This window comes from Passer montanus, unplaced genomic scaffold, assembly GCF_014805655.1.
Source record: "Passer montanus isolate IOZ18808 unplaced genomic scaffold, ASM1480565v1 scaffold74, whole genome shotgun sequence".
NCBI classification, from domain to species: domain Eukaryota; kingdom Metazoa; phylum Chordata; class Aves; order Passeriformes; family Passeridae; genus Passer; species Passer montanus.
The window spans coordinates 3,335,615-3,362,289 of record NW_024372592.1 but is presented as its reverse complement, the minus strand read 5'-3'; the positions used below and the strand labels follow the sequence as shown (position 1 = coordinate 3,362,289).

At 47.1% G+C, this 26,675-nt stretch overlaps 1 protein-coding gene across 7 annotated transcripts in view; it reads left to right on the top strand.

Annotated features, from left to right (window-relative positions):
- Positions 1–26,675, top strand: part of FRMD4A (FERM domain containing 4A) — a 357,683-nt gene that overhangs the window by 195,806 nt on the left and 135,202 nt on the right. The window contains exon 1 of one of the 7 annotated variants that reach the window (XM_039730876.1): positions 18,260–18,523. The exons of the other annotated variants lie outside the window; for them this stretch is intronic. The gene's annotated coding sequence lies outside the window, so the exon portion shown is untranslated. Of the gene's footprint in view, positions 1–18,259; positions 18,524–26,675 lie in introns of those variants that run through there. 7 annotated transcript variants of the gene reach the window in all.

Below are 26,675 nucleotides of genomic sequence, written 5' to 3'. Positions count from 1 at the left end.
TTGTTCCATTTGTAGCAACGATGTGAAAGAACAGTGTGACAGGCTCTGCTCAAGAGCGGGCTTGTAACCTTTTCCATTAATTTCTTTTCAAAGAATTGCTTATTGAAGGCTAAGCTGGTTTTTATAAGCCTTAGAGGCTGAGTGTGGCTTTGCCCTTTTTTTATTATTGTTACTGCTCCTCTCCCTTGCTCTCTTTTTAGAGAAAGCAGTTACTGTACAGTTGTGGTGTTCCTCTCTCTGTAGCTATCTGAGACAAGCTCAGCATCGAGATGGGAATTTTGTCACCTTTTGGCAGAGGTGGGATTTGCATACAGCAAAGTGACCTACAAGAAATCCAGTTCTGTTGAATTTCCCCATATTCCAGCCCACAGATTTAACCATGATCCAAGCAGATGTGCTTAAAAGAATTTGATTCCTTCTCCTCATTAAGGTCCCTGGAGCCAGGGCTAAAAGGCTCCGCTCAGTCTCCACGTGTGGGTGAGGAGCACCAGAGCTGGTGGGAGGCAGCACAAGAGCACTGAACCTCCCTGCAAGGCCCCATACACATGTAAGGCTCCTGCAGACAATCTGCCTTAAATGTTTGTGTGAATTACAGCAGGGCTGGAAGAGCCTGGGGCCACCCTGTGCTCTGTGTGTTGTGTGAGCAGACAGGGTGGGTGTAAGGTTAGAGTTAGGGTCAGGGTTAGGGTTAAGGTTAGGGTAGCCTTTTTGTCCTCCTTCCCAGAGAAGGGCTCCCCAGGAAAAGGATATTCAGCCTCCCCCCTGGTCCTCAGCTAAAGCCTCCCTAGTTGATGGGCAGACTCTTGCTTGCACACCAAGCAAGGTGAGATGATTTTCCTAAACTGACATCCCTTTCCCTGAGTTTCACTAAAGACTGGATGGGAACCCAAACACCAGTGCTGCCTTTCTTTCAGTTGCTAAAATCTACTAAATCACTGTAGCACAAAAAAATAGCACATTCTTTGGGGCCACCAACATGATCTTGTCCTGAAAAAGGTAATTAAAGCCCCTGAGTGCAGTGATCCCAGCAAGAGCACCTGCTCACTGCCACCCATGGAATGAGGCCTCTCATGCAGACAGACAGCCCACAGCAAGTACAGCATTTCCAGCATGATTTCTTCTTTGCTTTCTTATTCTTCTTGAGCTCATTGCTTTTTTCTTTCCCACAATCCATGGTGCTATGTCCAGCTCCTGAGCACGGCAGCTCTGGAGGAGCTCCTGCAGCTGGGTAAACACTCCTGAGTGAATGGGGCCCTTCACAATGGAGTCACCAGGAAATCCAAACACTGTAAAGGCCAACAATTCAGCGGGGACATAATCCTGTCATTACAACCCAAGCACCAGGAAAACAGAGTCTGAATTGCACCCCAAACAATAGGTTTTCCACCCCACAGGTCTCCAGGAGTGGCTCTTTCCCTCGACTTTGTTCAGCCATACTGCAGACAGATATTGGGATCTCCCCCATGCCCACCCTGGATGTTTCAGCTGCCCCAGCCCCACTCCCCTCACAGGCCTGCAGTCCGTGTGGAGATAGGATGGAGGGATGATAAATGCAGAAATATTAGCAGGTTGAATTCTGTCCATGTTTATGCAGGGGTAAATGTGAATTATGACAGTGAGTTTACTGCTGATGTATACCAGCCAGGCTGATGGAGAGCTGGGTCAGGTCAGCTGTTTCCTGTTCCATATAACAGGCAGAGGGTTATATGGGATTTTAGGCAGCAGGATGAAGAGCAGAAGTGAAGGACTCTGTTCCATAATGGTTTTCCCTGGCATGTGGGAACAAGTGTTGGAAATCCAGTGTCATTTACTTCTGTCTGTGCATCTGTACAGTGGCTTTGTCCACTGTGGTCTCTTTTGGCTCTTGGATTCCTTGCTTGGACCCATGCAAACTCCCTTTCCCCAGGATGTACTAATCATATATGTTTTTCTGGAATGCAATTGCATGCAAAGCAACTCTCATTAATCTCTGTCCATTGCTTCAAGGCAAACTTCCTTAGCTGTAAATTGCAGATTTTACCAGGATCTGACCTTGAACAGAGAAGCCAATATAATACATGCTGATATGGGCAAACTGGCTGTGAGTCTCAAGTGAGCAAACACCAAGCCAAATCCCAAAGTCCAGAATTAGGCAGCTTTATAGTAACTGAGGAGCTGGCTCACTGTGCTATTGGCATGCAGGGAAATTAATCATATCCTGCAACAACGTTCACAGGATGTGTTTGATTTATTACTAATCCTGTACACTCCTGCAGCTGCTGATGTGCTGCCAGAGGGTGCTGTAATGATGCAGCTGGCACCCCTGTTGTGACAGCCATCCACACAGCCAGTGCCTGGTGCTGGATCCATCATCCTCAGCATTTGCTACCTGAGCTGAAAAATCAAGCCCTGGAGCTGAGAGTTTAAGTTTGTCTTCTATATAAATAATATTTATTTATTATTGTTATACATTCTTATACAACGATAAGAATGTATAATGTGCCCAGAGTGGGGGAGCATGTGTAAAATAATAGATATTTCAAAATACTTGAACCTGCAGAACAAAACTGATCTTGGCTCAGCCTCTGTGAGTTTTTATCACCCAGCTGCCCTGTGCTGGACAGTCAGTGGTAGAGATGTGTGGGGAAGCTGTGCATCACCCTGAGGCCAAGATGGTTTGTAACCAAGAATGGAAAGACACAGCTACAGCAGCGCTGTCTTCCCAAAACACATCTGACCCTCATGAGATTAGGCCATGGAAAGAGGATATGGAAGAAATTAAATTCTCATTCTCTGAGGTTTTCTTGCCTTGTTTTAGTCCTGGTCCTTGCCGGATAAAAGGCATTTCAGATTTTAAAATTCACAACCCAATGTTTGGAAAAATTGAAATCTATTGACTATGGCAGTATTTATATTACATGTTTTTCTTAAGCTTTAAAAAAATTGCAAATTAATGCCCTTTTTTTTTGGTAGAGAAAGTCAAAATAAATTGTTGTGAATTTTCCCACTTCTTCATAACCAAATATGACTTTTAGCAAAACATAAATTTCCAGGGTATTTTGTCATGGGCACTTTCTCTGCCAAAATGCTACTTTCATCAAACCTCTCCAGTTTACCAAAGCAGCCCCTTAGCTCAGGGGCTGGTCATACACACAGTACTAAATGCACCTGCAGACCCAGGAAAGGGCTGTGTCCATTCTCACACCACTGGTACCACTGACAAAAGGAGATTAGACTTATTCAGTTCAGCTCACTTCCCGTGGAAAAACCTGCCTTGTGCAGAACACAAGAGTCTGATCCTCAGAGCAAGGGTGATGTGTTTCCAAGTGTAAAGATGAAATGTAAGGTAAGACAGCTTCTGAAGAGGGTCCCACTGAGCTCAAGGTTGCTTAAAAAAACCTTTCTTCTCCTGGATGTGCAGTCAGTCATGAGTTAGGCCTGGCTTTAAATCCCTCAAAATCAGAGACTGAATGGTAGAACTGGTTTAAACGCACATAACTCATAGCTGTGGACATCAAGATATAAGACCTCACCTGTTTTATCAACACTGGGATAGTGTTTTTTCCTGATGTCCCTACTCCTTCCACCCTGGCCAATAAAGCAGGGGGAGGTTGGTGCATGGCAGGAGACCCTTGCATCATCTGGAGACCCTTCCCCAGGGCACGGTCCTCCCCTTCCAGCACAGGCAGGACATCTGTGACCCACTGTGGGGGACCTGGGGCAGAGATCCAGGTCAGACGTGGCCCAGCCTGGCTGTTAATTATCCCACAAGGAAGAGGAACCCGCTGGTAAATCATGAAACGAGGGCTGTCAGCATCAGAGGGAATTCGCACTGGGATGACAGGCATGACCTGATTTTCATGCTTTCTCTTTTTATTTGGTGACATGCTGTCATTCAGTGAATAATCTGGAGTTTTTCTCCTGGGGGTTTCTCCCTTGTTCCTTCAGCACTGAGGATAACCAAGGTGGGGATGTGGGACAGCAGTCACACAGCTTCAAATACCCCAAACACAATCTCTTGTAGCTGGGTTCTCTTATTTATCCTAGATGCATAAAGTCCTACTAAATGACAGTGGTGCATAATGCACAGCACCTTCAGGATTGCCTTCAAAATTCCTTCAGCATGGTCACCCACTAGCCCCAGTTCCCACTGAGATACATCTGACACCAGAGCAACAAATATACATCAATTTTGCACGTAAACATATGCACGTGTATGGGGAAGAGTCCTTAAAGCAAGCAAACTGCCAACCTTCCTGCAGCAACCTTTGGTTTCATTCTGTGGGCTTGTTCAAAGAGGGAAAGGTGGGTTCAGAGTTAGGACATTCCTTGTTTTGCCAGGAATGGAGATTCCAGCCCAAAAAGCCTATTCAAATGCTTCTAAAAAGTGGGGTTGGTTTCTCAGCTCCTGGGATTCAGCATGTACTTGCACATCACCCCAAATGAGTTGCCTCAAGTTATTGCAGCTCTGAGTCTCCATTTGAGCCAAACTAAGATCTCTGTTTGCCTAAATGTGACATTTAGCACAAGGTCTCTCAGCACTGCACCAGGGCAGCATTAGACACCAAACATGAGATGTGGCAGCATGTTTAGAAGTGTGGACATTCAGGCCCCATCTCCCAACCACAATCTACCATGTTCAGCAGAAACTTGCTTTAATCCCTTCTAGCTCATCAAGCTGTTGATAATTATAAATCATAATTATACTATAATAGTAAGCCATCAATTACTAGAGACTACAGAGAGAGAAATGAAAACATTCTCTAAATTTATGCTGTTGCAAACTGATTTTGACAGACTCTCTGCTGACAGCACCTTGCATCTGCCATACTGAGCACAACAGCAGGCTCAGTACAGGTCACTGCCTAAATAGGGATTGTATTTTTGTTTTATGCATTGCAGATCTTTAATCCTGTAGAGAGGGAGGCTCAGGGGTGATCTTATCACTCTCTGTAACTACCTGAAAGGAGGCTGCAGCCAGGTGGGGGCTGGACTCTTCTCCCAGGCAATAAGTGACAGGAGGAGGGGAGATGGTCTTAAGGTGTGCTAGGGGAGGCTCAGGTTGGACAGTGGGAGGAATTTCCTCACAGAAGAAGTGATGAGACATTGGAATGGGCTGCCCAGGGAGGTGATGGAGTCACCATGCTGAAGGTGTTTAAGGAAAGCCTGGACGTGGCACTCAGTGCCATGGTCTGGTTGACAAGGTGGAGCTTGGTCACAGGTTGGACTTGATGATCTCAGAGTCCTTTTCCAACCTCATTGAGTCTGTGATTACAGCAGAGTCCAGCAAAAGGTCTGGATGCTGTAGCACAGGGACAAATGTGCCCTTTCACAAGCATCTTCTGTGCCCACCCACACAGCACCCAAAATGCAGGGCCAGCTCCTCCTGCCTGGGCAATGCTGGATGCAAAGCAGAAGCAAAAGCACTTTTTGCAGTGATTTTTTTGCAGCCATCCTCAGGTGGCTTTGGGTACCCAGTGCTTTCCACAGCTACAAGCTCAAGAAAGAGTCAGAGCATCATGGTTGCTTGAAAGAGGCAAAGCCCATGGAAAAGTGGGTTATGTTCATGCCTCCAGAGTGGGCTGGCACCCTTGAACACCACTTAGCAATGCTGTAGCCATAATTATGGTCCTTAAGCTGCTGCCAGTAGTGCCAGGGCACTTTGTTGAAGAAGGGAGCAGTGAGACTCAAGCCACCTGCTCCCATTCCACTGCTCAAGCTGCCAGTGAGGCACAAGGAGCAGCATGGAGAAACAGCCCTGTGTGCATGAATTCCCATCCACAGGGGCTGTGCAGAGTTTGTCATATTCATGTCATTGGTGCTGGGTTTGTCATAGTCATGTCACTTTAGCCTCTGTTTCAGTTGAATGTTACTGTGATATTTTAACAAATCTCTTTGCCTGGATTTCTTCTCCTGGGAAGCTGAGAAACTTCAGAGAAAATTGAAAACAATAATTATCTGATTACTTTTCCTGGTTTTGCTGCTTTAGAATGTGGTCTAGATATTGTTTACCAACAGGTGCAGGTTTGATTGGTCTCATGTGAATTGTTTTAACTTAACAACCAATCATGTCCAGCTGTGTGAAAACTCTGGAAGAGAGTCACTAGTTTTTATTATCATTCTTTCTAACCTCCTGTCTCTATCCTTTCTCTATTCTTTAGTATAGTTTTAGTATAGTATTCTTTAATAATATATCATAATATAGTAAATTAGCCTTCTAAGAACATAAAATCAAATTCAATCCTTCTTCCTCCATCCGAAAACCCCAAAACTACCACAGATGAAGACAGGGGTTTGGGCAGGGCAGCTCCCTGGTGCTGTAATTCAGTCTAAATGCCCCTCTTCCCTTGGAGGCAACCAGAGGCCACTGCAGATTGCACTGGGGGTCAGCCACAACCTTCCAAAAACCATGGAAAAATACACTGTGTTCACCATCCTTTGTCAAAACACTAAATAACAGCCTGACAAAGTTGGTAAATATTCCATGGAAGGCACAGGAGGCCACAAAGTGCATGTTTTATCAGTGGCCAGTACAACATTTGCATCTGGCAGAGATCATGCTCTGCACCCAGAGCCACTGTGAGTTTTCAGCATTAGCATTGTGCCTTGAATGCATTTTTCACCCCATCTCCTCGTTTCTAGGGATGCCGTTATAAACAGAGGACCTGGTTTTATTATTCAGTAGCAAATCAATCCAGCTATGCTGAGCACAATCCAATTATTGCTTGTAGTTACAGTAGGCTGAAGAAGTCATAAATAAATGAGCATGGTATTTAACATTTCAGTGCCACTGTAAGCACCCAGACCCTTGTGGCTCTGTGTGAATGGCTTGGTGTAGGGAGGATTTTTGGTAGGCATGGCAGAGCACCACTGGTTGTGGTGCTCCATGAAGGCCCAGACAACTGCAGGATAAATGAGGGGTAGATGCAGGCACCTTTTTTCTTTTGTTTCCCAGCATGAAGGTCAGCAGGGGCCTCTTCCTGCTCCTCTCTGCTCACCCAGTGGGAGCAGAGTGAGCTCCTGTCAGTCCATGGGTGCAGGAAAGCCAGGAAAAGGTGCTTTGTGAAACCCCAGGCAGCTCCCAAGGGGACAGAGCTGAATGCTGGACTCACTTTCCTTCTCTTACCACCATTCCCAAAGCATCCCAGATGTTTGGTTTTGGGTTTTAAACCTTATTTTGAGAGGGTCTGGGTTGTTCAGTGGAAATAAAGCATCCTGCAGTATACTAGTTACTCATTACCTCATTAGCACAGTCATGTATGAACAGCCACACAAGTACAACAATGCTCAGCTGCAATATAAACACAGTCACTGCTAAAGTGACTCATTTTAAAAAAGTATTCCTTACATCTGGCTTTTTTTTTTATTGTTTTTTCCCCCTCTGTTCTATTTTTTTCCCCCAGACTGCTTTCCTACTTCTAAGTTCACTTGTCCCAGTTTGTGCAAGCTGTCACAAGTGCTGCAAGGAGGGAAGTGTCCCCAAGCAGGCAGCCTGCAGGGACCTGCCACACAGAGCCTGTGTCCATGTCTGTGTCCCTGTCCATCCCCAGTCAAAGGAGCCCACAACTCTGCCCTTGCTGTGATAGTGGTGAGGAGGATGCTGGTGTTTCACTTGTGCACTCATTTATATTCAACTGTAGGGTCAAATGAATTATTTTTTTCTAAGTTATTGCTGCTATTATTATTATTATTATTATCATCATTATTTGATGTTTCTGCCAGGGAGTGTATAAAAATGACATCTGCAACTCTGCACCATCCCTTTATGTGATTTTGTTCCTGGTCACTTGGTCGTGCAGAAATCAGTTTTCTTCACTAGTTTGGAAAAAAAGCAAGTGAAGCATCAAAGCAGGTGGCAGCTTCTTGGTTATGTTTGTCAGAAGCAGCAAGCTGTCCTCAGCCATCCAGCAGTTTAAGGATTTTGTTTTGAGGGAATGAAAGGATGAGAGGGAAATGGGGTATTTCCTATGGATTGCCTTGTTTATTTGCTTGGGCTTGCTTGTTTCTCTGTGAGGGAAATCAGCAGGAAAAAGAATTTCTAGTGAAAGCCATGAAAAGGGAAGACTTCCAGATTTCCCTCCAGATATTTTGCACTGCTCTACATAAAGTGTTTAGTAAGCTGCTGCTGAAATCAACTCCTCTCAAGGGTTCTTTCCTCCCCTGACAGCAATAGAATGGCCTCTTATGGGGTCTCCACTCTCCAGGTCTGAGTGTTGGCTGTATTTTAGCTGAAATAACCATCTGAAACATTGAGAACTGACATCCTTGCTCTTTGGGGAGCCTTGTAATGTTGCTCCCTCTCCCATGGATATTGTGGCATGGAAAGCCACAGGGACCAGCCAGGTCCTGATCCCCAGAACTTTTCCCATGGGGTTGAAAAGCAGACTGGGGCTGCTGCAAACTGTCCCAGTTGCTCTAGAAAACCAAAGGCTAGAGCACACTGCACCAAGATCCAGTGCACCATCCTTAGAAGTTCAAAATCTAGTGACATGACTTGAAAAACCTTCCTATTTCTAGGTAGGCTGAAGCTCACGGTCCTGAATTCAGAGGTCATGAGATTCCTCACTTGACTTGGGAAGTGGCAGCAGAAGGCAGCAGATTTCTGTGGACTGGCACAATCCTCAGACTCAGATGTAGGTCTGCACCAGCTCAAAATCTGAGTATGTGTGCTCTTCCTAGAGGGTTTATTTATTTTGGCCTTGGTGGAAGTTCCCAGCCCAGCACTGGCAGCTGCAGGAGCAGGGCTATAAGGGCTCTGGGAATAACCACAGAGACAACCTATGTGATCACCACTGGAAAAACCCACCATTCACCACCAATTATCACACTCTAGGTCTCAAGAGAGGCTGCAATTATTCCCTGCTCCAAGTCTAGAGCAAATCAGCATTTTCCAGTAATTGCAGTGTAGTAACTATTGTAGATGTTTACTTTTTAATAGCAAACACTGCTCAAGCATTAGATTTACAGCCATGTTAGTTAGCTTTAGTGACTTGGGAATCAATTACCTTGCTGTGGAACATGACCAAAGATTATAGGGTAGCCCATGTAATAATTTACACTGCCATCTAGGAGGAAAACTGTAACTTCAGTGTTTCACATAGACAGACACCCTGTTTGCACAGCAATAATTCCAGCAATAACAGCCATAAAAAGGGAAAAGGGGGAAAGCAATGACTACAAAATAGGGGGAGACGTGTAGAGAGCACTGGGAGGTGTTGGGAACTTTGCTATTCTCAATTATTTTTCAGAGTGATAATGGTGGTAGCATTTAGTTCATGACTGTGCTTTCCCACTTCAAGTCACTTGGGTTGATGCTGCACAGCCCCACCCAGGAGAAGGCTCATCCCAGCCCAGGCACTGGGACACAGCCACTGTGTGTGTTGTGCCATCAGCCACACAAATCCCAGTGCCAGCCCTCCCTCCCTCACTTACAACTTGCCCTCTTGGTTGGTGCCAGCACTGCTGATTTCCAGGATCAGTTTTATAGGCAGCATTTTGCATTTTGCCCATTTTCTGCCCACCTTTCTGCTTCCCAGCACTTGTTCCCACACTTGACTCTTTTGTCCTACATGGGGCAGGAAAAACTTGTGCCTATTTCTCCAGGTCCCTCTGCACAAAGAAAACATTTTTCCTTTAACTCCTTTGAAACAAGACCACCCAGGTCAGCTTTTCAGTCTGTGTTTCCAAGCAAGTTATGGAGAATGAACATTTAATTAATGTTTTTCCTCCTGCAACGAAGTCGCTGCTGTGACCCTTTAACTATTGGCTTTGTTCATCTTTCTCTCATTTATTTCCCATTTATTTCAGTCCTCCCTTCACATGAAGCTGGCAGCTGAGCTTTTGGAAGCATCCAAGTAGAGCAGTCCCCCTCATGAAAAAACATCCAGAGAAATTATATGAAAACTGGTTACTGTCATTATAAAATGAACTAGGACAGAGTCTTCCATATGCAAATATTCATCACCATACAATAAAAAGTGTATACCAATATATCAGACAATTCCCTTGACTCTAACCAGCAGAGCACACTCTGTTTTCAAAACTACTAAGGTTCAAAAATATTTAGACTGCTTTAAAATAACGGAATTAACAAAATGCATAGAGTTGGGCTCCATTCTCCTTCACCTTCTGGATTCAGCCCAGAAAAGCAGGTTTTCAGAAAAATGTCATCTATCATGAGATTTGGCAACCTTGCACTCTCAGCCCGTAAGGTCACTGTCACTGCAGCAAGGCAGCTGTCTCTGGGAGGAGGAGGAGGGGCAGAAGTGTCTGACTGCAAGCCAGGGGACAAGAAAATTAGCATTGCTCTAAACGAGGAGCCTGAGCTACAGTGGGGAAACAGCATCATTGCCCCTCTGAGATGGTCCAAATCCCACAGGGATGTGTGACCCTGCTCCAGCCACCTGCCCATCAGCCAAGCCAGGGTCCCCAGAGAGCAGCACAGCCCTGCCACCATCCACGGTGGTGGATCCTCAGCAATCCTGTGCAGACAAGGCACAGGAGAACCTTTTGTCATTGGTTTCCCTTGTTACAGCTTGAATATGCAAAGGATAATGCAGTGAACTCCCAGTGCAGGTGTTTGTCCCAATTTTGGAGGTGCAGTTTATTTGTATTTAGTTGCAGTTAAGCAGTGATTGCAAACATCAGGGACTGTGGGGCATTTGGGGTTTATTTCCTCTCCTACTTCCATACTGAGAATTGCTGCAGAAATTTTTGTTTTGCTTGAAAACATGTATTTCAATAACCATGCTTGGGTTTAAGCCTGTTCAATTGCTTTAATAACAGCCCATCCAACACACTTAATATGAAAGTGTTTTCAATGTACTCAAATTCTTATCAACAGAGTGCAGTCACCATCACTGTGTTCTGCAAAGCCAAACCACAAATATTAGTGAGTTTGTTGTATATCTTAATTGCCAGGTATCCTTTCTGACCAATGGAATATGCTGCTATAGCTAATCTGAATAGAAATTCTTACCATATTTTGAATGAAACAAGCCCAAAGAGTAATTGCAAAAGGTATCACTTTAACAATAGTTGATTTGTGGTTTATGTCTGAAATCTCTATTCACCTCTTATGGTTTAATGAGTTATACTTCACACTCTTAGGACAGAGAGAAGCATGCTATGATTAAACTCAAGTTGTAGGTGAAAATAGAGGGATAATACAAGATGAAATGTCACTGAGAAATAGGGGGGAGAGAACAAATTCAACCACAATCACAACCTTTTCCATTTGTTAAACAGGCACTTAGTTTTCCTTAGCCCAAAGACTGCAACAGCACCACAGAACTGCAAAAACCATTACAGTAGCCAGCAAGTACTGGGGGTTTGGTAGTCAAGAAGTTCAGTAGCTCATCAGTGTTCAGAAACAAAATAATTCCTGTTTTTCATCCCCAGCAGTCAAGGTGGTCATGGGGAAAAGGTGTTACTACAGTGCAAGTCCTATGCCTCACCTGTGAGGTAGTGTCAGACAGGTTGCAGGTGTTCTCAAAGTGGGGATTAGATGTATAATGATGACTTTTTATGAATCAGCACTGATCCATCTTTTCCTGCAGAAATGGAGCAGGGGGTGACAGGCTGAGTGATGAGAGCATTTTTGAAGCCACAGCAACCAGGGTAAGATGTTCACCCTTTTAATGCAGAGGCTCTGTGGTTTGAGATCTCCCAAGGACATATAAATTTCAGTTTCTCATCTCTTATTTTTGGAGGAAAATATCTATGCCACTTATCCTAGAACCTCACAAATGTCTGCAAGGCCTGTCACAGCCATTAGATGAAAGACATAAAGAGTCCTCAAAGAGGCATCAATACTCAACTCTTGTGTCCTAAACAGCAGCAAGCAAGGGCTGCTGAGTCCCATCACTGGGACTCTTCCAGGCTCTCCTGCCCTTCTCAGGGCTGGTGCTCAGCAGCTCTGGGTCTGTGTGGCCCATGCAAACAGAGTTAGACATCACAGGGACATCCCAGGGTGGTGCAAACCCTGCAGACCCCGGGATGCTCAGAAACCAGACCACTGCTGTGTATGGAGAGGAAATGAGCAGCCTGTGTGAGGTGAGCTAACCAGACCCTTCAGTCTCCTTAGCTGAGAGTAAACAGTCTTTGTGGTGACCACCCTGGACAGGGTATCAGGAGAGCTGGGGTTTATCCTGGTGTGCCTCAGTAATGAAAAGGAAATAGTTTTCAGATGAGCAATACAAGCCCATGCTCCCAAAGACATCAGACAGGCAGCAATCAGACTCAAGTTAAACAATAAATCAACTAACACTGAGCCTTTGCTCTAGCAGAGCACCATTATGACTGGTTCTGTGTTTATTTAGAAGAGATTAGCCCATTTGAAATGTTTTCATATTAAATGTAATTTGGGTGTTTGTTATTGACTGGGTCTAAATGCAAACATTATTGGTCAGATAAATATTTTCTGACATACAAGATCTGTTCACTGCACTTTTATGACATGAGGCCTTACTTGCTCCAAGATTTATTTTCTGTTCCCTTCCTCTGTTTGTGGGGATTGCTTCATAAAGATTAAAAAAAGTGTAAAGTAGAAATCACTGATAAAACTGTCAGAAATGGAGCAGCCTTTGTTAATCACCAATTCATTAGCTGGGGGAAGAAGAGGGGTCTGGAGCCAGCACAAAGGGTTTGGTGTCACAGGGCCTGTGATTTATTCCTAAGTCTGTCTCTCCCTCTCTCTCTGTGCCCAACTGGGTACAGGATCTTACCCAGGTAAATTGATCTCTCTATGACTCCATTTTCCCATCTGTTCAACGGAGGTAATGATCTTGCCTCGCAGAGGCAGTGAAAACTTTCAATAAGAAAAGGTTACCTGAAAAACCACACCTGCATCTGAAATTAGGCTACCCCCTACTAACACCTACAGGAGCTTTCCCTGGCTTTGTCTGGTGGCAGGAAATGGAGTAGAGAAAAACACTTAAAGAAATAAAATAGTATAACCAAAAAGTAACAGAAATTGGAAAGCAAGCTTACAGTACTTTTTATTTAAATTGCTAAAATTGTCATTTTAGTATGTCACTTTAGCTCCTGAGCCCTTCTTTAAGGTTGCAGTTAGGTATTGAAACATTGTCTGAGTGGCTTTTTATTTTTGCTACATTTGTTTAGAAAAATCTTTTCATAATTATTTCGATGCCATTTTGAAATGTTCTCAGGGTTTTCTGCAAAATGTGCAATAGAAAGCTTTTCCAACTGGTGTAAGTTTTGCAATCCTCAGTAGAAGGCAGTGTAAAACTATAATAATATTCTTCAAATCTGAAATCATGCAAAGTACAAAAGCTATCTCAGTACAAAAAGCCAAACAAATGAGAATGAGTTTGATTTATTCCTCTGTGCCAAAGAGAGCACTTCATTATGTAGCTCAGTGCAAGAAGTACATGTAGGTTTTGCCTAACAGGAGGCACGTTTTTGGGCTTGGCTCTGTCAGCTGATTCATTTGATGTCCTTCACAATTACCTGTGCTGCCTTTTGGCAGCAAAGAAAGCTTCTGGCTGTCCTTCACCAGCACCAGTCAACTGCAGCATCTGAGGATGTGTGGGGGAGAATAATTTTGACTTTTCCCAGCCTTGTTCTCAGGTCCTTGTCATTCACTCCCCTTTTGCTCAGCAGTTTCCCTGCATGGATGAGGTTGTTCACTTGCCTTTGGATGAAAGAGGTTTTCTCTTACTAGTAGCATTTTAATTCTGCTTGCACTGGGGCCATGCTGGTGGTCTGGCAGCATCTCTCCAGGTCTCCCCCAGCCAAAAAGTGCTCCCTGCCAGCACCATGAGCATCTTCTAGGGCTCCTGCTCCTCCCCTGGGGAAAGGCCTCTCCATCCTCCACCACCATCAATCCCTTTTTATGAATGGAAGAGGCCCCTGCCATGTCTGCTCCTTCCTGCACTGGTTTGTTTTCAAGCCATTTCAGGTGAAAATGGCAATATTCTGTGAATAGAAAGTTTCTGAGGCAGAGCTTTGCTCAGCTCTGAAGAAAAGGGAAGCACGTGTCCCCTCTACCCCACGGGAGAAAGGATTTGTGAGGACATGACCTCCATCAAGGAGGGGAATCCCTCATCCCTTCTATTCCTCCTGCAAGGACAGGCATGGCTCACAGCACGTTCCAGCAGGAAGATTTCCTTCTTTCTTCTAAGTCCCAGACCCAGGTGGGTGCAAAGAGGAAGGAACTGCAGGAATGGCTGCTGTCTCCAGCATCACTCCACTGAGTTGTGGGTGACCCTGGGAGGGCTGGTGGCACACCCAGCTCCTCTTTGGTCCCTGATGCACACTTGAGCTGTTTGCTTTGTTTGGCCTCTCGGATGCCAGGATTACCCGGAGCTAACTGGGACACAGGCGACTTACACGTGACTCCTGTCCCTTTCCACAGCAGCCCCAGGCTGGAGCTGGAGGCAGCAGGCAGGATTTGGCAGCCCAGGGTCACAGCACCAACCAGCTGGAGTTGGCTTGTCCCCACCATCCCTTCCTTGTGTAATAATCCTGCCAGCATGCACTTCCCTTGCCTAATGAAGGGAGGATTTATTGCACCAGCTCTCTGGGAACGTCGAGGTCTGCTTCCTTCCCTCTTCAGCTCTCTGAGATCCTTTAAGTACAGTCTGTGTGAAAATTAATCAGATGCCCTGGAGGCTTATTTTGTCCAAAGCTAAAGTCCTGCTTCTCCCTTTCCCCCCGCCTTTTGTGCCCCAATTACTTAAGGGATTGTCCTGGAAATTAATGAAAGCATGACATGGGAATAACACCCACAGTTGGTCTCAGAAGGGAAGTGTTTCTATGAAAGGCTTAACTAGAAACATCTCGTGGTTCACCCAGCAAACCTGGAGACCTTCCCGGTCGGAAGCACGCTGTGCCATGACACTTGGTGTGGCATGTGCCCTTCGTCCCATGGTTTACAGGTCCAGACTGAGTCATGAGTCAGGTCATGCTCTGAGCAATTGCATTTTGCTCTTTTGAATGAGATCCCTGTGGCTTCCACCTGGTTTCCAAAGTCCCCAGCACGAATTGTCTCAAGGTCACAACTCTTCAAAACATGTTATGGAGGAAAATGGAGTGAAGGGGACAGGCTTGGTGGTGGTACACATAACCCTCCATCTCTTTTTTTGCTGGTCCATGGAAGGGGGTGAGGGCAGCCTGGTGGCTTGGGTGACCAACTGGGTCACATCAGTCTTTTCTACCTCCATATACCCAGGCCTATTCAGTGTATGGAGGATACAGATTGTTTCAGATGAAAAGAGGTGATGCCATTTCTTCTTCTCCAGCCAAACTACTTCAGAGCTCATGAGCAGTAAGAGCATTTTATACCATGAATTTCAGAGGGACCACGTGAATTAACCCACAGGCTAACCTGACATTTCATTTCCTAGGTCTGGCTGACCCTTGTCATGGCTACAATAAGTCAGCTGCATTGATTTACAGTGAAATTTGTATGCCTAACAGCTTATATCATCTCTGGAAATGGATTTCAGTTCCCAAGTTACTTAGGCCGATGTTGCTTTTTAAGTTTTGAGGCTTTTTAATCTTTTACTGCCACTCAAATATTATGAGTTAAGAGTTGTGCAATCAATGAGAGTTAGGCCATTGAACACCTCCCACAGGGAGGCAGGCCTGGACACCTTCAGCAAATCCTGAATGTTCTTTGAAAGCATTTTCCTCACCTTCCATGGGTTTCAGATGTGCCATATGGGGGAAAAAGCATTGACTTCTGTAAAGCACTGCACCTCTTACAGATGCAAATCATGGAGTAAGTGTGAATATGACTTCATGACACGACATCTCCTCCAGCCCGTTAGTGCTAATTAATGCAATTCTGGGGGTAGACAGTATTCATTAAGCTTTTCTGAAACTACTAGAAATGTTCATGTAACAGCTCACACATTCTGATGGCACCCACAGTCCTATCACCACATTCCCTGTAAAGTATTTTGGTTCTTTAATCTTTACTAACGAGAGTGGGAATGAATTGTCAACAGCAATTCTCCAGCATGAGGCTGTGGTGTTTCCTCCTAGCTTTATTATCAGGAACCAAGACAAAGGAATCAGCATGCTTTTATTGTGGCACAGAGGCATCTGCTTGCTGGAAGCTGGAGGCATCTGGCTGCTGGATTTTGTGTATGTCAAAGTTAAATATATGGATTGCTGTTCAGATTTTGGGACTTGCCATGATAGGAATCAGCTTGGAAGAAGTGTGGCCATTCCTTGCTTCTAATCATTACAATGACAGCAGCTTGCTGCCTCCAGACTGGGTGTTTGCTACCAGGGTGTGTTGTTTGGGTAGTGCCAGCTCCAGAGACTTTGTGAGATTATGGAATTTCCTTGAAGAAAAGGACTTTTGCTGCTGCTGAATTACAGCTGGAAAATTTGGAGAGGGATGTGTATGAGTTGAATTACTTTTTTATCAGAGAAGAAACACAGATCTGACCAGTTTTTCTAGGAAAGATGGGTGTAATGAATAAATGAGAAGAGCTGGGGCAAAATCCTTGTCCAGTTCTGGGGAAAAACCACTCTTTCTGGTTGGGTGATCACAACCAGCTCTTGGCAAGGACAATACTCCCCTGTCTTTCCACATTATAAGAAACAGTTCCCATTTCTAAGTTCTAAATTGTTAACTCCATCAGGTACCTAGAGGATGTTATCTTCACTACCCATCCAAGGCCCCATGAGCAACACTTACCCAAAAGGATGTGTTAACATTTCCTGCAATAGTGGGAGACATTCCTGCAACATTTCCTTTCTCCATCTTCACTTAGACAAGCAACTTATTTTTATTGCAAATGTTACTTCATGTGGGAAGGTGATTTTTCCTTGCTGGTTCTAATCAGGGTCAGGACTGAATCACTGCTGGGGTTCATGCTCTTTCTCAGCACTGCAGACAGAACCTCCTTGAGATAACGTTGTGTCCTCTGCTGAAGGAAAGAGCAGAAGAGCATTAGGGAGGCAACTTGAAGTTTTACCTTTTCCTGAAATTAGGAGGCTTAAAATTCCAGGAGGTTTTGCAGTTTGTGTTCTGGTGGTTTGCCCCTCAGTGTACTCAGTCCTAACCCTCAGCAGCCAGAGGTCAGAACTGCCTCAATATTTATCCCCTTAATCAAAGCCATCCCCTTGTGGGGAGTGAGCTGGATGGGTGAGCCTGCCTGGGCTGCATGCACAGCTCTGTGTTTGTGCCTGTGCCCTTAAAACAGGAGGGGGAACTGTGCTCATGCTCTAGCATTTGATTATTGTATCCAGAAGGGCTTTGCACCCCACTGGCCCCTTTATGTCCAGAGAGTACATAAAGACTCATGGTCTTGACTTCGAGTCTGACAGCAACTCAAACCCAGCAACATCCCCAGTAAAAATGAGACATTCTGCTCCTTCACCACCACCATGTCAGGAAAGGGACTTTGTCATCTTCCTGTGGGGCAAAGAGGGAAATTTCCTGTATCCCGTGTAAGTTCCAGATCCACTCTCACCATGAGCATCCTCGTGGTGGCATGAATGCCAGCTGAAAACAAATGAAGAAAAGGGCTCACCTCCACACCTCCCCTGCCAAAGCAAACCTCACCCAGCCAGTCTGCTCCAGAGCATGGCACAGCAGCTGCCTCTGGTTTTTACCCAGTGAGAAAAACCCCAGAGAGAAAATAATGATGGAGGGGCAAAGCAGTGGAACAAGCCAGAGCTTTAACCACAGGCGTGGCTGCTTCATGGAGTGGGTGCTTCATGCTGTGCATGTTTGAATTAATAAATCAGCACTTTTTGGAGGCCCATACATAGTGTCTTTCTTGACTGATCTAATTATTTAATAGTGACACCCTTGCATGAGGGTTACTCTACTGCAATGTGTAGAGATGTTCTGTTGCTGGGCAGCATCCCCACTCTTTTACACCATCACAAGCTGCACCCTGCACCCAGCCAGGACCGGGGGAAATCATCAGAAGGGAAATCATTCAGCCTGGCAGGAGCTGCTGTCCCCAGCCCCACGGGTGCCCGGGGCTCTGCCCGGAGCATCCCCGCTGCTCTCGCCTCTCTCCGTTACCATCTCAAGGTGTGCACGCGTGGCCGGGGGGGTGAATACCCGCACCCTTCCTCCCCTTTCCATCCTTCATCCTCCTCCCAGAGGCCAGGGGGAGCCCAGATGTTGGCAGGCCCCAGCCAGGTTCATCTGTTTCACATGACCCAGCGCCAACTGCTGCTCGCTGCCCTCCTCCCTCCTTCCTCCTCTTTCCTCCCCCTCCTCCTCCTCCTCCTCCTCCTCCTCCCCCTCCCCGCTCCAGCCTCGCAGCGCGGCAGCGGCCGCGGAGGAGCCGGGCGCCGGGGGCCGGCAGGCGGGGAAAGGGAAGAAGAAGGAGGAAAGGAAGGTTCCGGCATCCCGGCAGGGAGGATGGGACGGCCGTAGGAGCGGCGGGGAGCGGAGGGAAGGGCCGCGCATCCCGCGCAGCCCGCGGCGGCGAGGCGGCGATGGATGCGGGGCGCTAGAGCCGCGGCCTGGAGGCGGAGCGGGGGGATGCGCTGGTCCCGGGCTCGGAGCTGAGGGGCCGCCGGGGCCGCCGAGGCAGCGGAGAAGGTAACGGGGTCTTTGTCTGCCGAGGGGAGGCGAGGCCAGGCGGGCCGGGGCTCCCCTGGCAGCCCCGGCCCCCGGGGAAAGCCCAGCCGCAGTGTGCGGGCTGCTCCACGCCCCCTCCCTCCATTTACCTCAAACGGAGAGAAATGTGGGCAGCAGCTGCTCTGCCTGTCCTTTCAAAAATAAACATCGCCATCGCCAGCCCCGTGGGTTCGGTGGGCGAGCAACGGAGCGAGCGGCTGGGGAAGGAGACGGGGTGTGTGTGGGGTGGGGAGAGAAGCCGGGTGTGATTCCTTCCCCCTTCCCAAGCAATCTGCCTGCCTGTCCCCACTGACTGCCAAGATGGACTGCTCCTTCCCTTCCCAAATGGCTGCAGCAAGTTTAATGCAGAGCCGGGGGCTTCGCTGAGGGGAAAGCCCCCGGCTTGCTTTTCCTTTCCCGTGTGCACCTTTTCCTGAGTCGGGAATGGAAAAGTTGCTCCGGATTCGGGGCTGGAAAAGACAAATGTGCGTAGCTCTGCTTCCAAGCTGTGCCCGTGTGGGAGTGCATCTGCACGCCCTGCAGGCTGGCTCCGCTTCAGGAGGGCTCCTGGCCGCATTGTTACCCGCTGGCTGCCGGCGAGGGCAGCACAAAAGTTGTTTCAAACCCCTCCGTAAAATTTCCAGGAGAGACAATTGTTTCTAATAATAGCCCTGGCAGCGGTTTAGCAATACAGCACACACAGATGCGGAGCTATCTAGCAAATCTCTCGCAGGCAAGTCAGGTCGCGGGGAAAGCTGAACTCCCAGCTTGTTGGTTTGGTTTGGGAATTTAAAACGTTGTCCTGAACAAAAACGCCGGCACCGCTCGCCCTTTCCAGCGGCCAAGGGGGTGTGGTGCCTGTGCTGGGCTCGGCTGAACCGGGATCCTCTCGGCTGTCGGGAGAGGTTGGATCCTGGCTCTGCCCGGCTCCAGCTGGATATCGGGAGTCTCGGACCCGCTGCCCTCCAGCCTGGTGCCCGGGGGCTGCTGCGCATCCCCCCCTGCATGGAGGGCTATGTGCCATCTTCCCTGCCCAGAACTGCCTGCCAGGCACCGCAGAATTCCCAGGGAGCTGAACCCCTCAGGCTGGTCCCTTTCTCCTCGGGGTGGTGGCAGGGCTGCTGCCTGCACATCACTGGGACCGTGGTGCTGAGCCTGGCCGGGCTCGGCTTGGTGGCTCAGGGATGCTCGGCTCGACCCTCCTGGCACAAGCTACAGGCAGCCTCTTCCAAATATTAGTATTTGGGAGGTGGTTTGTTTTTTTTTAAGCATCGGTGCCAGGCAGGTATGTGCCACGCTCTGCAGGAGGTGAGCTGCTCCTGGGGTGGTTTCTGCAGCCCAGCTGTGCTGCTGAGCAAGGGGCTGTGGCAGAAGCATGAGGAGGCGAGGATTTATTGCTTCTTGGTACAAGAGGGGATATTTTGAAGGGTCTTCAGCTCAGAACCACCTTGTGCTGCTGCTAAGGTCAGCTGTGTCCCTCAGAGGACCAAGCAGGCTGAAGGAGCTGGCACTGCTCATCCATCATGGTGTGTGATCAGTTTCCACAGAAGGGAGAAATGCACCAGTGGAGCATAGCGTGTGGATTTATGCACGTGAAAAATAAGCATTTTGTTCTTTGGTGAATTTTTGTTCTAAATGCCCAGGCTAAAAATATGGGATCTCTCATGTTGAACATAGATGCACCAGTGATCCACTCACAACCCTTGTGGGCAAGCTACTCTTGTCTCCTTGTAGACTGTTTCTGGTGGTCTTGTTGTTGCATGTCTGAACTGGTTATTGCATTAAAAATGCACCTTGATATTTGATGATACCTGTGGTCACAGCATTGGGTTGCTCAGGGCCCTGCAGCAATGCAGCATCACTAGAGAGATCCTGTCAAACTAGCCAGGTCAAGAGCTTCAGCTAGTGCACTGGTTGTTGTTAAGAGGGACATGAGCCTGGGGAAGATTTCCCAAGTCATGGAATCTAGTCCATTACAGTGGTACATATCCCCTTTGTTACTGTGTGAGTAATAGCAGAAGGCTGGAATCAGTTTTGAGTACAGCTTAACAGCAAAGCCAAAGTGAAACTGCAGGTGTGGATGAAGGAGAAAATGCTTTATTAGGGAGAACTGGAAAGGGGCTGGGGAGTCACTGAAGTCTCAAGCTGCAGTCTGTTAGCACTGTGGAGGAAGGGTCATGCATTGCAAGGGGGATGACACGTGGGGAAGGTATTAAGGAGCACGTTGATCCAGCATTAACCAAATTTGGGGTCAGGGCTTAGTGGTGTCCCCTGAAGATGCAGAAGGGCTCTGTATGACCCATTTCTTGTGAGCTGGATTGCTGGGACAAGCAAAGGCTGCTGTGATGCACAGGGCCACACTTAGGCTCAGCTCTCAGGAAACTTGGGTGTCTTTTACTCAAAATTCTCTGTGTTTGAGGAAAGCAAGGTTTCTGATTCTCTGAGCTGCACCCAGAATCTCCATCTAGGTGGGAGCCATCCCACAAATGGCCATCTCTTGGGAAGCTGGGGGGATGTATGGGGTCAGCCATAAGAGCAGGTAACTGCAGCTCCCTGGCATCCCCATGCTTCATCATAGAATGGGGTGCACAGCTGGCTCCCAAGGTCACTCAGCAATGCCAATCTCCAGTCATCCTTGCTGGCTTGCTCCTTCCAGCAGATGGAGAATTGCCCTGCAGCCCCAGTGCAAGCAGAGCACGGCAGCCCAGCAGGCAGCAAGGTCTGACATGGTTAAGCTGTGATGGAATTGCTTACAAGCCTCCTCCAGCTCCAAATCCCAGGCTGTCCCAGCCTCTCTCAGGTTCCCTAGGCCAGCAGTGCATTGCCCAGCATGGCCTCAGGGACCACTGCAGCTGACAACATCCACTGCTATTTCTTCTGCTCCCAGACTTATAAAAACTTAATCCCTAGCCCTCCTGTAAATCTCAGTATGTGCCATGTCCTAGAAAGCCACAATTTGGTGAGGCTACACAATGAGCTGGAGCTGGAGCCCCTGTCTTCTTTTCTGGGAATGAACCTTGTCAAGGACCAAAAATGACTTTGATTGCTTTTCTCTCTGATCTGACACTGAGAAGGGACCCCAGACAGATATTTGATCAGTTCTGAGCTTCTGGGAGCACTTTCATGTTGATGAATTGCAAGCACACAAGTTTTGATCTTGTCTCCTCTGCTCCAAGTCACCTTTGCACTCCCCCTACTCACGAGTCGATATCAGCCTGAAGGTTTACTCCAGTAGGCTGCCTGCCAAAAAAAAGTAGAAGACCCTGATGTACCTGCCCTTCCCAGTGCACCTCTGCTTCATGGCTGTGTGGTACTCCTCTGAGGCCCCAAGTCTGGTGCCAGATGCCCTGGGTGCCTCTCTGTGGGATGAGGTGGGACTTCATCCCTTGCCCAGGCTTAAGGTGGAGAGGAGGTCAGAGGAGCTGGGACCATCTGATTCCCCGTGCCACCAACAATGTTCTTCTTTACAGCCCACTTTGCTCCTTTCCTAACAGATAGACAATACTTCTGCTTTTGTCCTGAGCTTCTCTGTGACATTTTCACATGGTGTGGAACTGTTGCTGTGTCTCCACACTCAAGAAAAGATCACTAGTGGGTAGCTAAATGATCTTTTCACCGTCTGCCTGCACTGGTGGCATGAGGTGTGATTTAGTGTAGTAATCTTTGGGAAAAGTCATTGAGACAAAAAAAGAGGTAGGCAAGTTGACTTTTTGTTACTTAAATTCACTGTAAAAAGGTCCAGTGAAAATATCCTGGAAAGCTGCAAACCAAAAAGAGGTTGATATTCCCATTTTGGCTAGAGAAATCCTTTTGTATGTACACTTCCACACATAATGCCTAGCATTTTGACAATGGCTGTTGGGCTTGCCAACCCACTAGGCTCAGGCTCTAGTGTTTGGATTATTTATTTATTTTTCTTCTTAGAAGTCTCCAGATCTCCCAATCAAAATAAACCCACCCTTGTTTGGGTTTCCTGGCTGTGTGGGATTGAACGTGGCTGCAGCTGTGCCACACACACTGTAAGCACTGCTGGCATCCCATCCCTCCCAGCTGAAGTGTTTCATGCAGGGAAGTGCTTTGCAATGGTGGAGCAGCCACGGGCTGACCCTGGGTTTATGCAGGACAAGCAGGGGATGGGAAAGCTGCTGCATCAAGTGAGCAGCTTGGAAAGGCAGCACAAAATCTGAAGCTAAAACGTGGCACCTGTCCTAGAGAGGGGAGTGTGGATTGAGCTTTTTCCACATTTGAACATGGTTTTGTCCTTGCTGTGCATGGGGAATGTCTGTGCTGGCCACCCCCGGCCAGGGTTTTGTGAAGACACTCATCATCCCAACACGTGGCTGCCACGTGTGTGCTCACACACTCATTTCCTGGTGAAATGGGGCACGCAAGGGGACAGGGATGATTTAGGGGATGTGTAATCAAACACAGTGCTTCCTTTGTGCACACACACATCCTCCCCCAGCGTGGAAGCGTGCTGGAAAATAAATCTGGAAGGTGGCTTCCACAGCCTCCTGCAATTCTTAACAGCAACATCCAAAAGAGAATGAAGCTCTATCTGAAGTGGCCTGGGCTCCTTGAGGTGCTTTGCATCCCTGCTGGGGTGGTTATGCAGTCAGTGGAGGTGTCACCTGGGCTTGTGCTGCAGGAGGTGGTGGGAACTGGGAGAAGATGCTTGTTCCTCACCAAGACCAGGGAGAGCTGCCGGGAAGCACCGAGTCTGGTTTGCCTCTGTGTTGCACCATGGAATGTGCCTTCTGGAGTGCTGATGGCACTTCTGAGAGAAATCTGCAAATCCAGCAGTGCTGGGCTGTGTCCTCACTGTCTCAGTCCCCTCTGACAGGCACAGCTGATTGTGTACATGGCAGAAGGCTGCTCCAAAATGAACATTGAATCTATTGAATTCTGGGAGTTAGGGCTCAGGAGTATCAGATCCAACTGCTGAGTTTGCAGACATTGCATCAGGCTGTTCCCTCTTCTCTTCCCATCCTTGACTCTTCTGCATTGATTATTCATAGTTCTGAAGAGCTGCTGAGTCTGGTTCCAGAAAGGAACATCCTTCCCTGGCTCTTAAAAAGCAGAGGCATATGGTAAAAAATAGGTTTGTGTTGAAGTGTTTATTTCAGGTCTCTCCTATGCAGAGGCTACAGATTGTCCATATTTAGTATGTCATGAGATGCCCTGATGCAGAGATGACCTGGTCTTGCTGCACCAGTAGCAAAAGAACTCTCAATACAGTGGTGCAATACCCTGCCATTAGTCAGGCTGTGAATGGGGCTATAAAAGCACAGGCTGTGATAAAAGCACTATCCTGAAAGTAGTTTTCCCTGCTTGAGCCCTGAGTGGGGCTAGTCTGAGCTCTAGTCCTCACCAGAAACACAAGTGTTCAGCATCAGGAGCTGTCAGGGCTGGAGAAGGCAGGTTGGACCCCTTCATACCCCTGATCCAGGGTGTGCTGCAGAGCCCTGGAGATGTCCCAGCCCTGCAGCTCTGTCCCACTCAGCAGTGGTGCACTGGGGAGCAGAGAGCATCAAACCAGACTTCTGCAAGCAGGACTGGTTTCTGAAAACACCTGCATCTCTGAGGATGAGTCAGCTGCTTGTCACCTGAATGTGCTCTGCATCTCACCCCGTCCTGCCTGTGAAACCCAGCTCTGGGGGCTGCTCCCACCCTGCACTGACCCTGGCAGCTGCTGCTGCTCAGGCAGAACTGCTGGCAGCTGCCCAGCCTGGGCACAGCCACAGCCCTGGCTCTCCACATCAAGAGTGTGTCAGACCTGCTGATTAGCAGTGGCTGGAAACAGCCTGGTGACATATTTTCCCACTGGAAGCATATCAGTTCTTGGAGTGTTATTCAAAACAAGAAGGGGGGAAAAAACCAACAAAACCAACAGTTCTGTACACAGATTAACATTTTGCCTTTTTTTTTTTTCTTTCACATCTGGAATGACTTTTGTAAGTGTGTTTTCTGTTATGTGCTATATATAACACTGCTCAGTGCTCTCCATTGACCTCTCTGTTACAGTACCTGAGTGATGCAGTGCCCAGTGCCTTGGCTCCATTGATCAGGCCAGCACCACTCACACCTCCCAGGGCTGAGTGATACAGTCAGTACAAAACACCCAATGAGCGCTAAAAGGACACTTCAAGCCATAAATCTTAATTTGTCCTTTAAAAATATTTCACACATACTATCACTTCCACTGTCTTGGGTCACTTTGGTCATCTTCCTATGAACCCACATTGATTTTTTTCCCTCTGGCAAATCACATTAGTTTCAATAGCAAATAAATTGTCCTGTTTTCTTCTATAACTGAAGGAAACCTCCTGTGAATGTGTTCCCAGAAGACTTGGATGCTCTCATGTAATTACACCGTCTGCGTGCACAAACAAGTGATATCTGGAACATTTTGCTGAAAGTATGCCATGTTTCAAGTGTGAAACTGTACAAAAAATTAAAATTTTATGTGTGTTTACAAGGAATTTAACACATTGGGTGTAGGAGAGATTAACAGACATGATAATACCTTTGGGAAAAATAATAATAACAACATATTGCCATGTACTTTATTGCCACATGGTCATTATCCTATGATAACTCACAGTGCTTGCTGCAGAATATGGTAGGGAATGAACCAGAAGGTGACCAGGAGTCCTTGCAAAGAAGTTGATGTGACTTATAAAAGGCTTCAAGCTCCTCATTGGTAAAGGATTTCCCTCATAGATAATTTACATCATTTGTAATGATGTAAATTCCCTTTGTGTCCTTTGTGCATAGCAAACAGTGAATACAGAGCTCTTCCAAGGGAAGCAAGACCCTTCCAAGGCATATCCCTTGGTTTTCTTGAAGCACAGCTGTGCCCAAAAGTTGATGAAGCACCTATCCCAGGAGCGCTCTGCTTGTCCTTGTGCAAAGACACCAGAGATCCTTTATCCTCTTTCCCTCTGGGCCTGCCATTTTAGCTCTGCTGTTGATATTTATTTCTTTGGGCTGCATGAGGGACTGGCAACTCAAATGATGGATCACAGCTCTCGTATGCAATGTGCAAACATGGGATGAAACTGCAGAATCCCTTGCCTTAGAGGGATTATTATCCAGAAAATAAGTTCACTCTGGGGGAAATACAAAAAGAAAAGATCACCAAATAAAGATGTTCACAGAGTTTGGCTGAGCTGAGTTGGATCAGGAGAAGTTTATATACAGGGCAAGTTATTTTGGGTGTTAACTGGGAAGTTGGCAGCAAGGAAGTTTGTCTACCTGTTGTCTTATTAACAGAGGTATGAGGGGGACTATTTTCTGCAATGTTTTTTTCTTGTGATAGTGGCAGTTTTTCAGTCTTTGGGCATTCCTTCGGCATGCAGAGGAATAGCATAGTCAGGATGAGCAGTCCCAAGGCCTGTGAGGTGGGATGAGGCTGTGGGCTGCCCTTGCCATTCCCCTTCCACTTCCCTTAGGATGCAACCCTTTGGCTGTAGTGGTTTCATATGGATCCAGTGGTTTCACCTAAAGATGCCCTAAGTGTGAACAGCTCATCACCTGCTCTATAAGAAGTGTTGGAATTCTGAGCAGGACTGCAGCTCTTCCTCTCTCACCAGGGCTTGGTGTTGGCTCCAGGCAGGAGCTGATCTTCCAGGCTGGTGAGGCTGTGCAGGGAAGTCTGTTGGGAGAGGATGGAAGGCCCATCCCCTGATTCATTCAAAACTCATCTGCCTGACTGCTGCCAGCAGGGAAGAGCCCCAAGCTGGTGGGAGGAAGAGCAGCTGGGCTGTTCTTTTGCACTATTATTTATTTATTATTTATTTCCTTACCCATTGCTGGGTGCAGCCAGCTTGCTGCATGTGCAGAAAGGCTGTAGGAGAAACGTGGGCTTCCCAAGTAAAAGTGGAGGAGACAGCTACAAGATTCCAATTTGAGGCAAAGTTTTAACAGCTCTGGCATGTTCTTGACCTAGAAATGCTGTCCCCAAAGCAGGTGACTATGTTGAACCACCTGCACACCTGACCAGCTGAGTCAAGGTTTATCAAAACACACTTCTTCTGTGTGCAGAAGGTGTTTCAAATCTGTGATGTTTAAGACATCTGTGATCAGTAAATACTCTAGACTAAAAATAATAAATAATACTGAAGACTGTGTA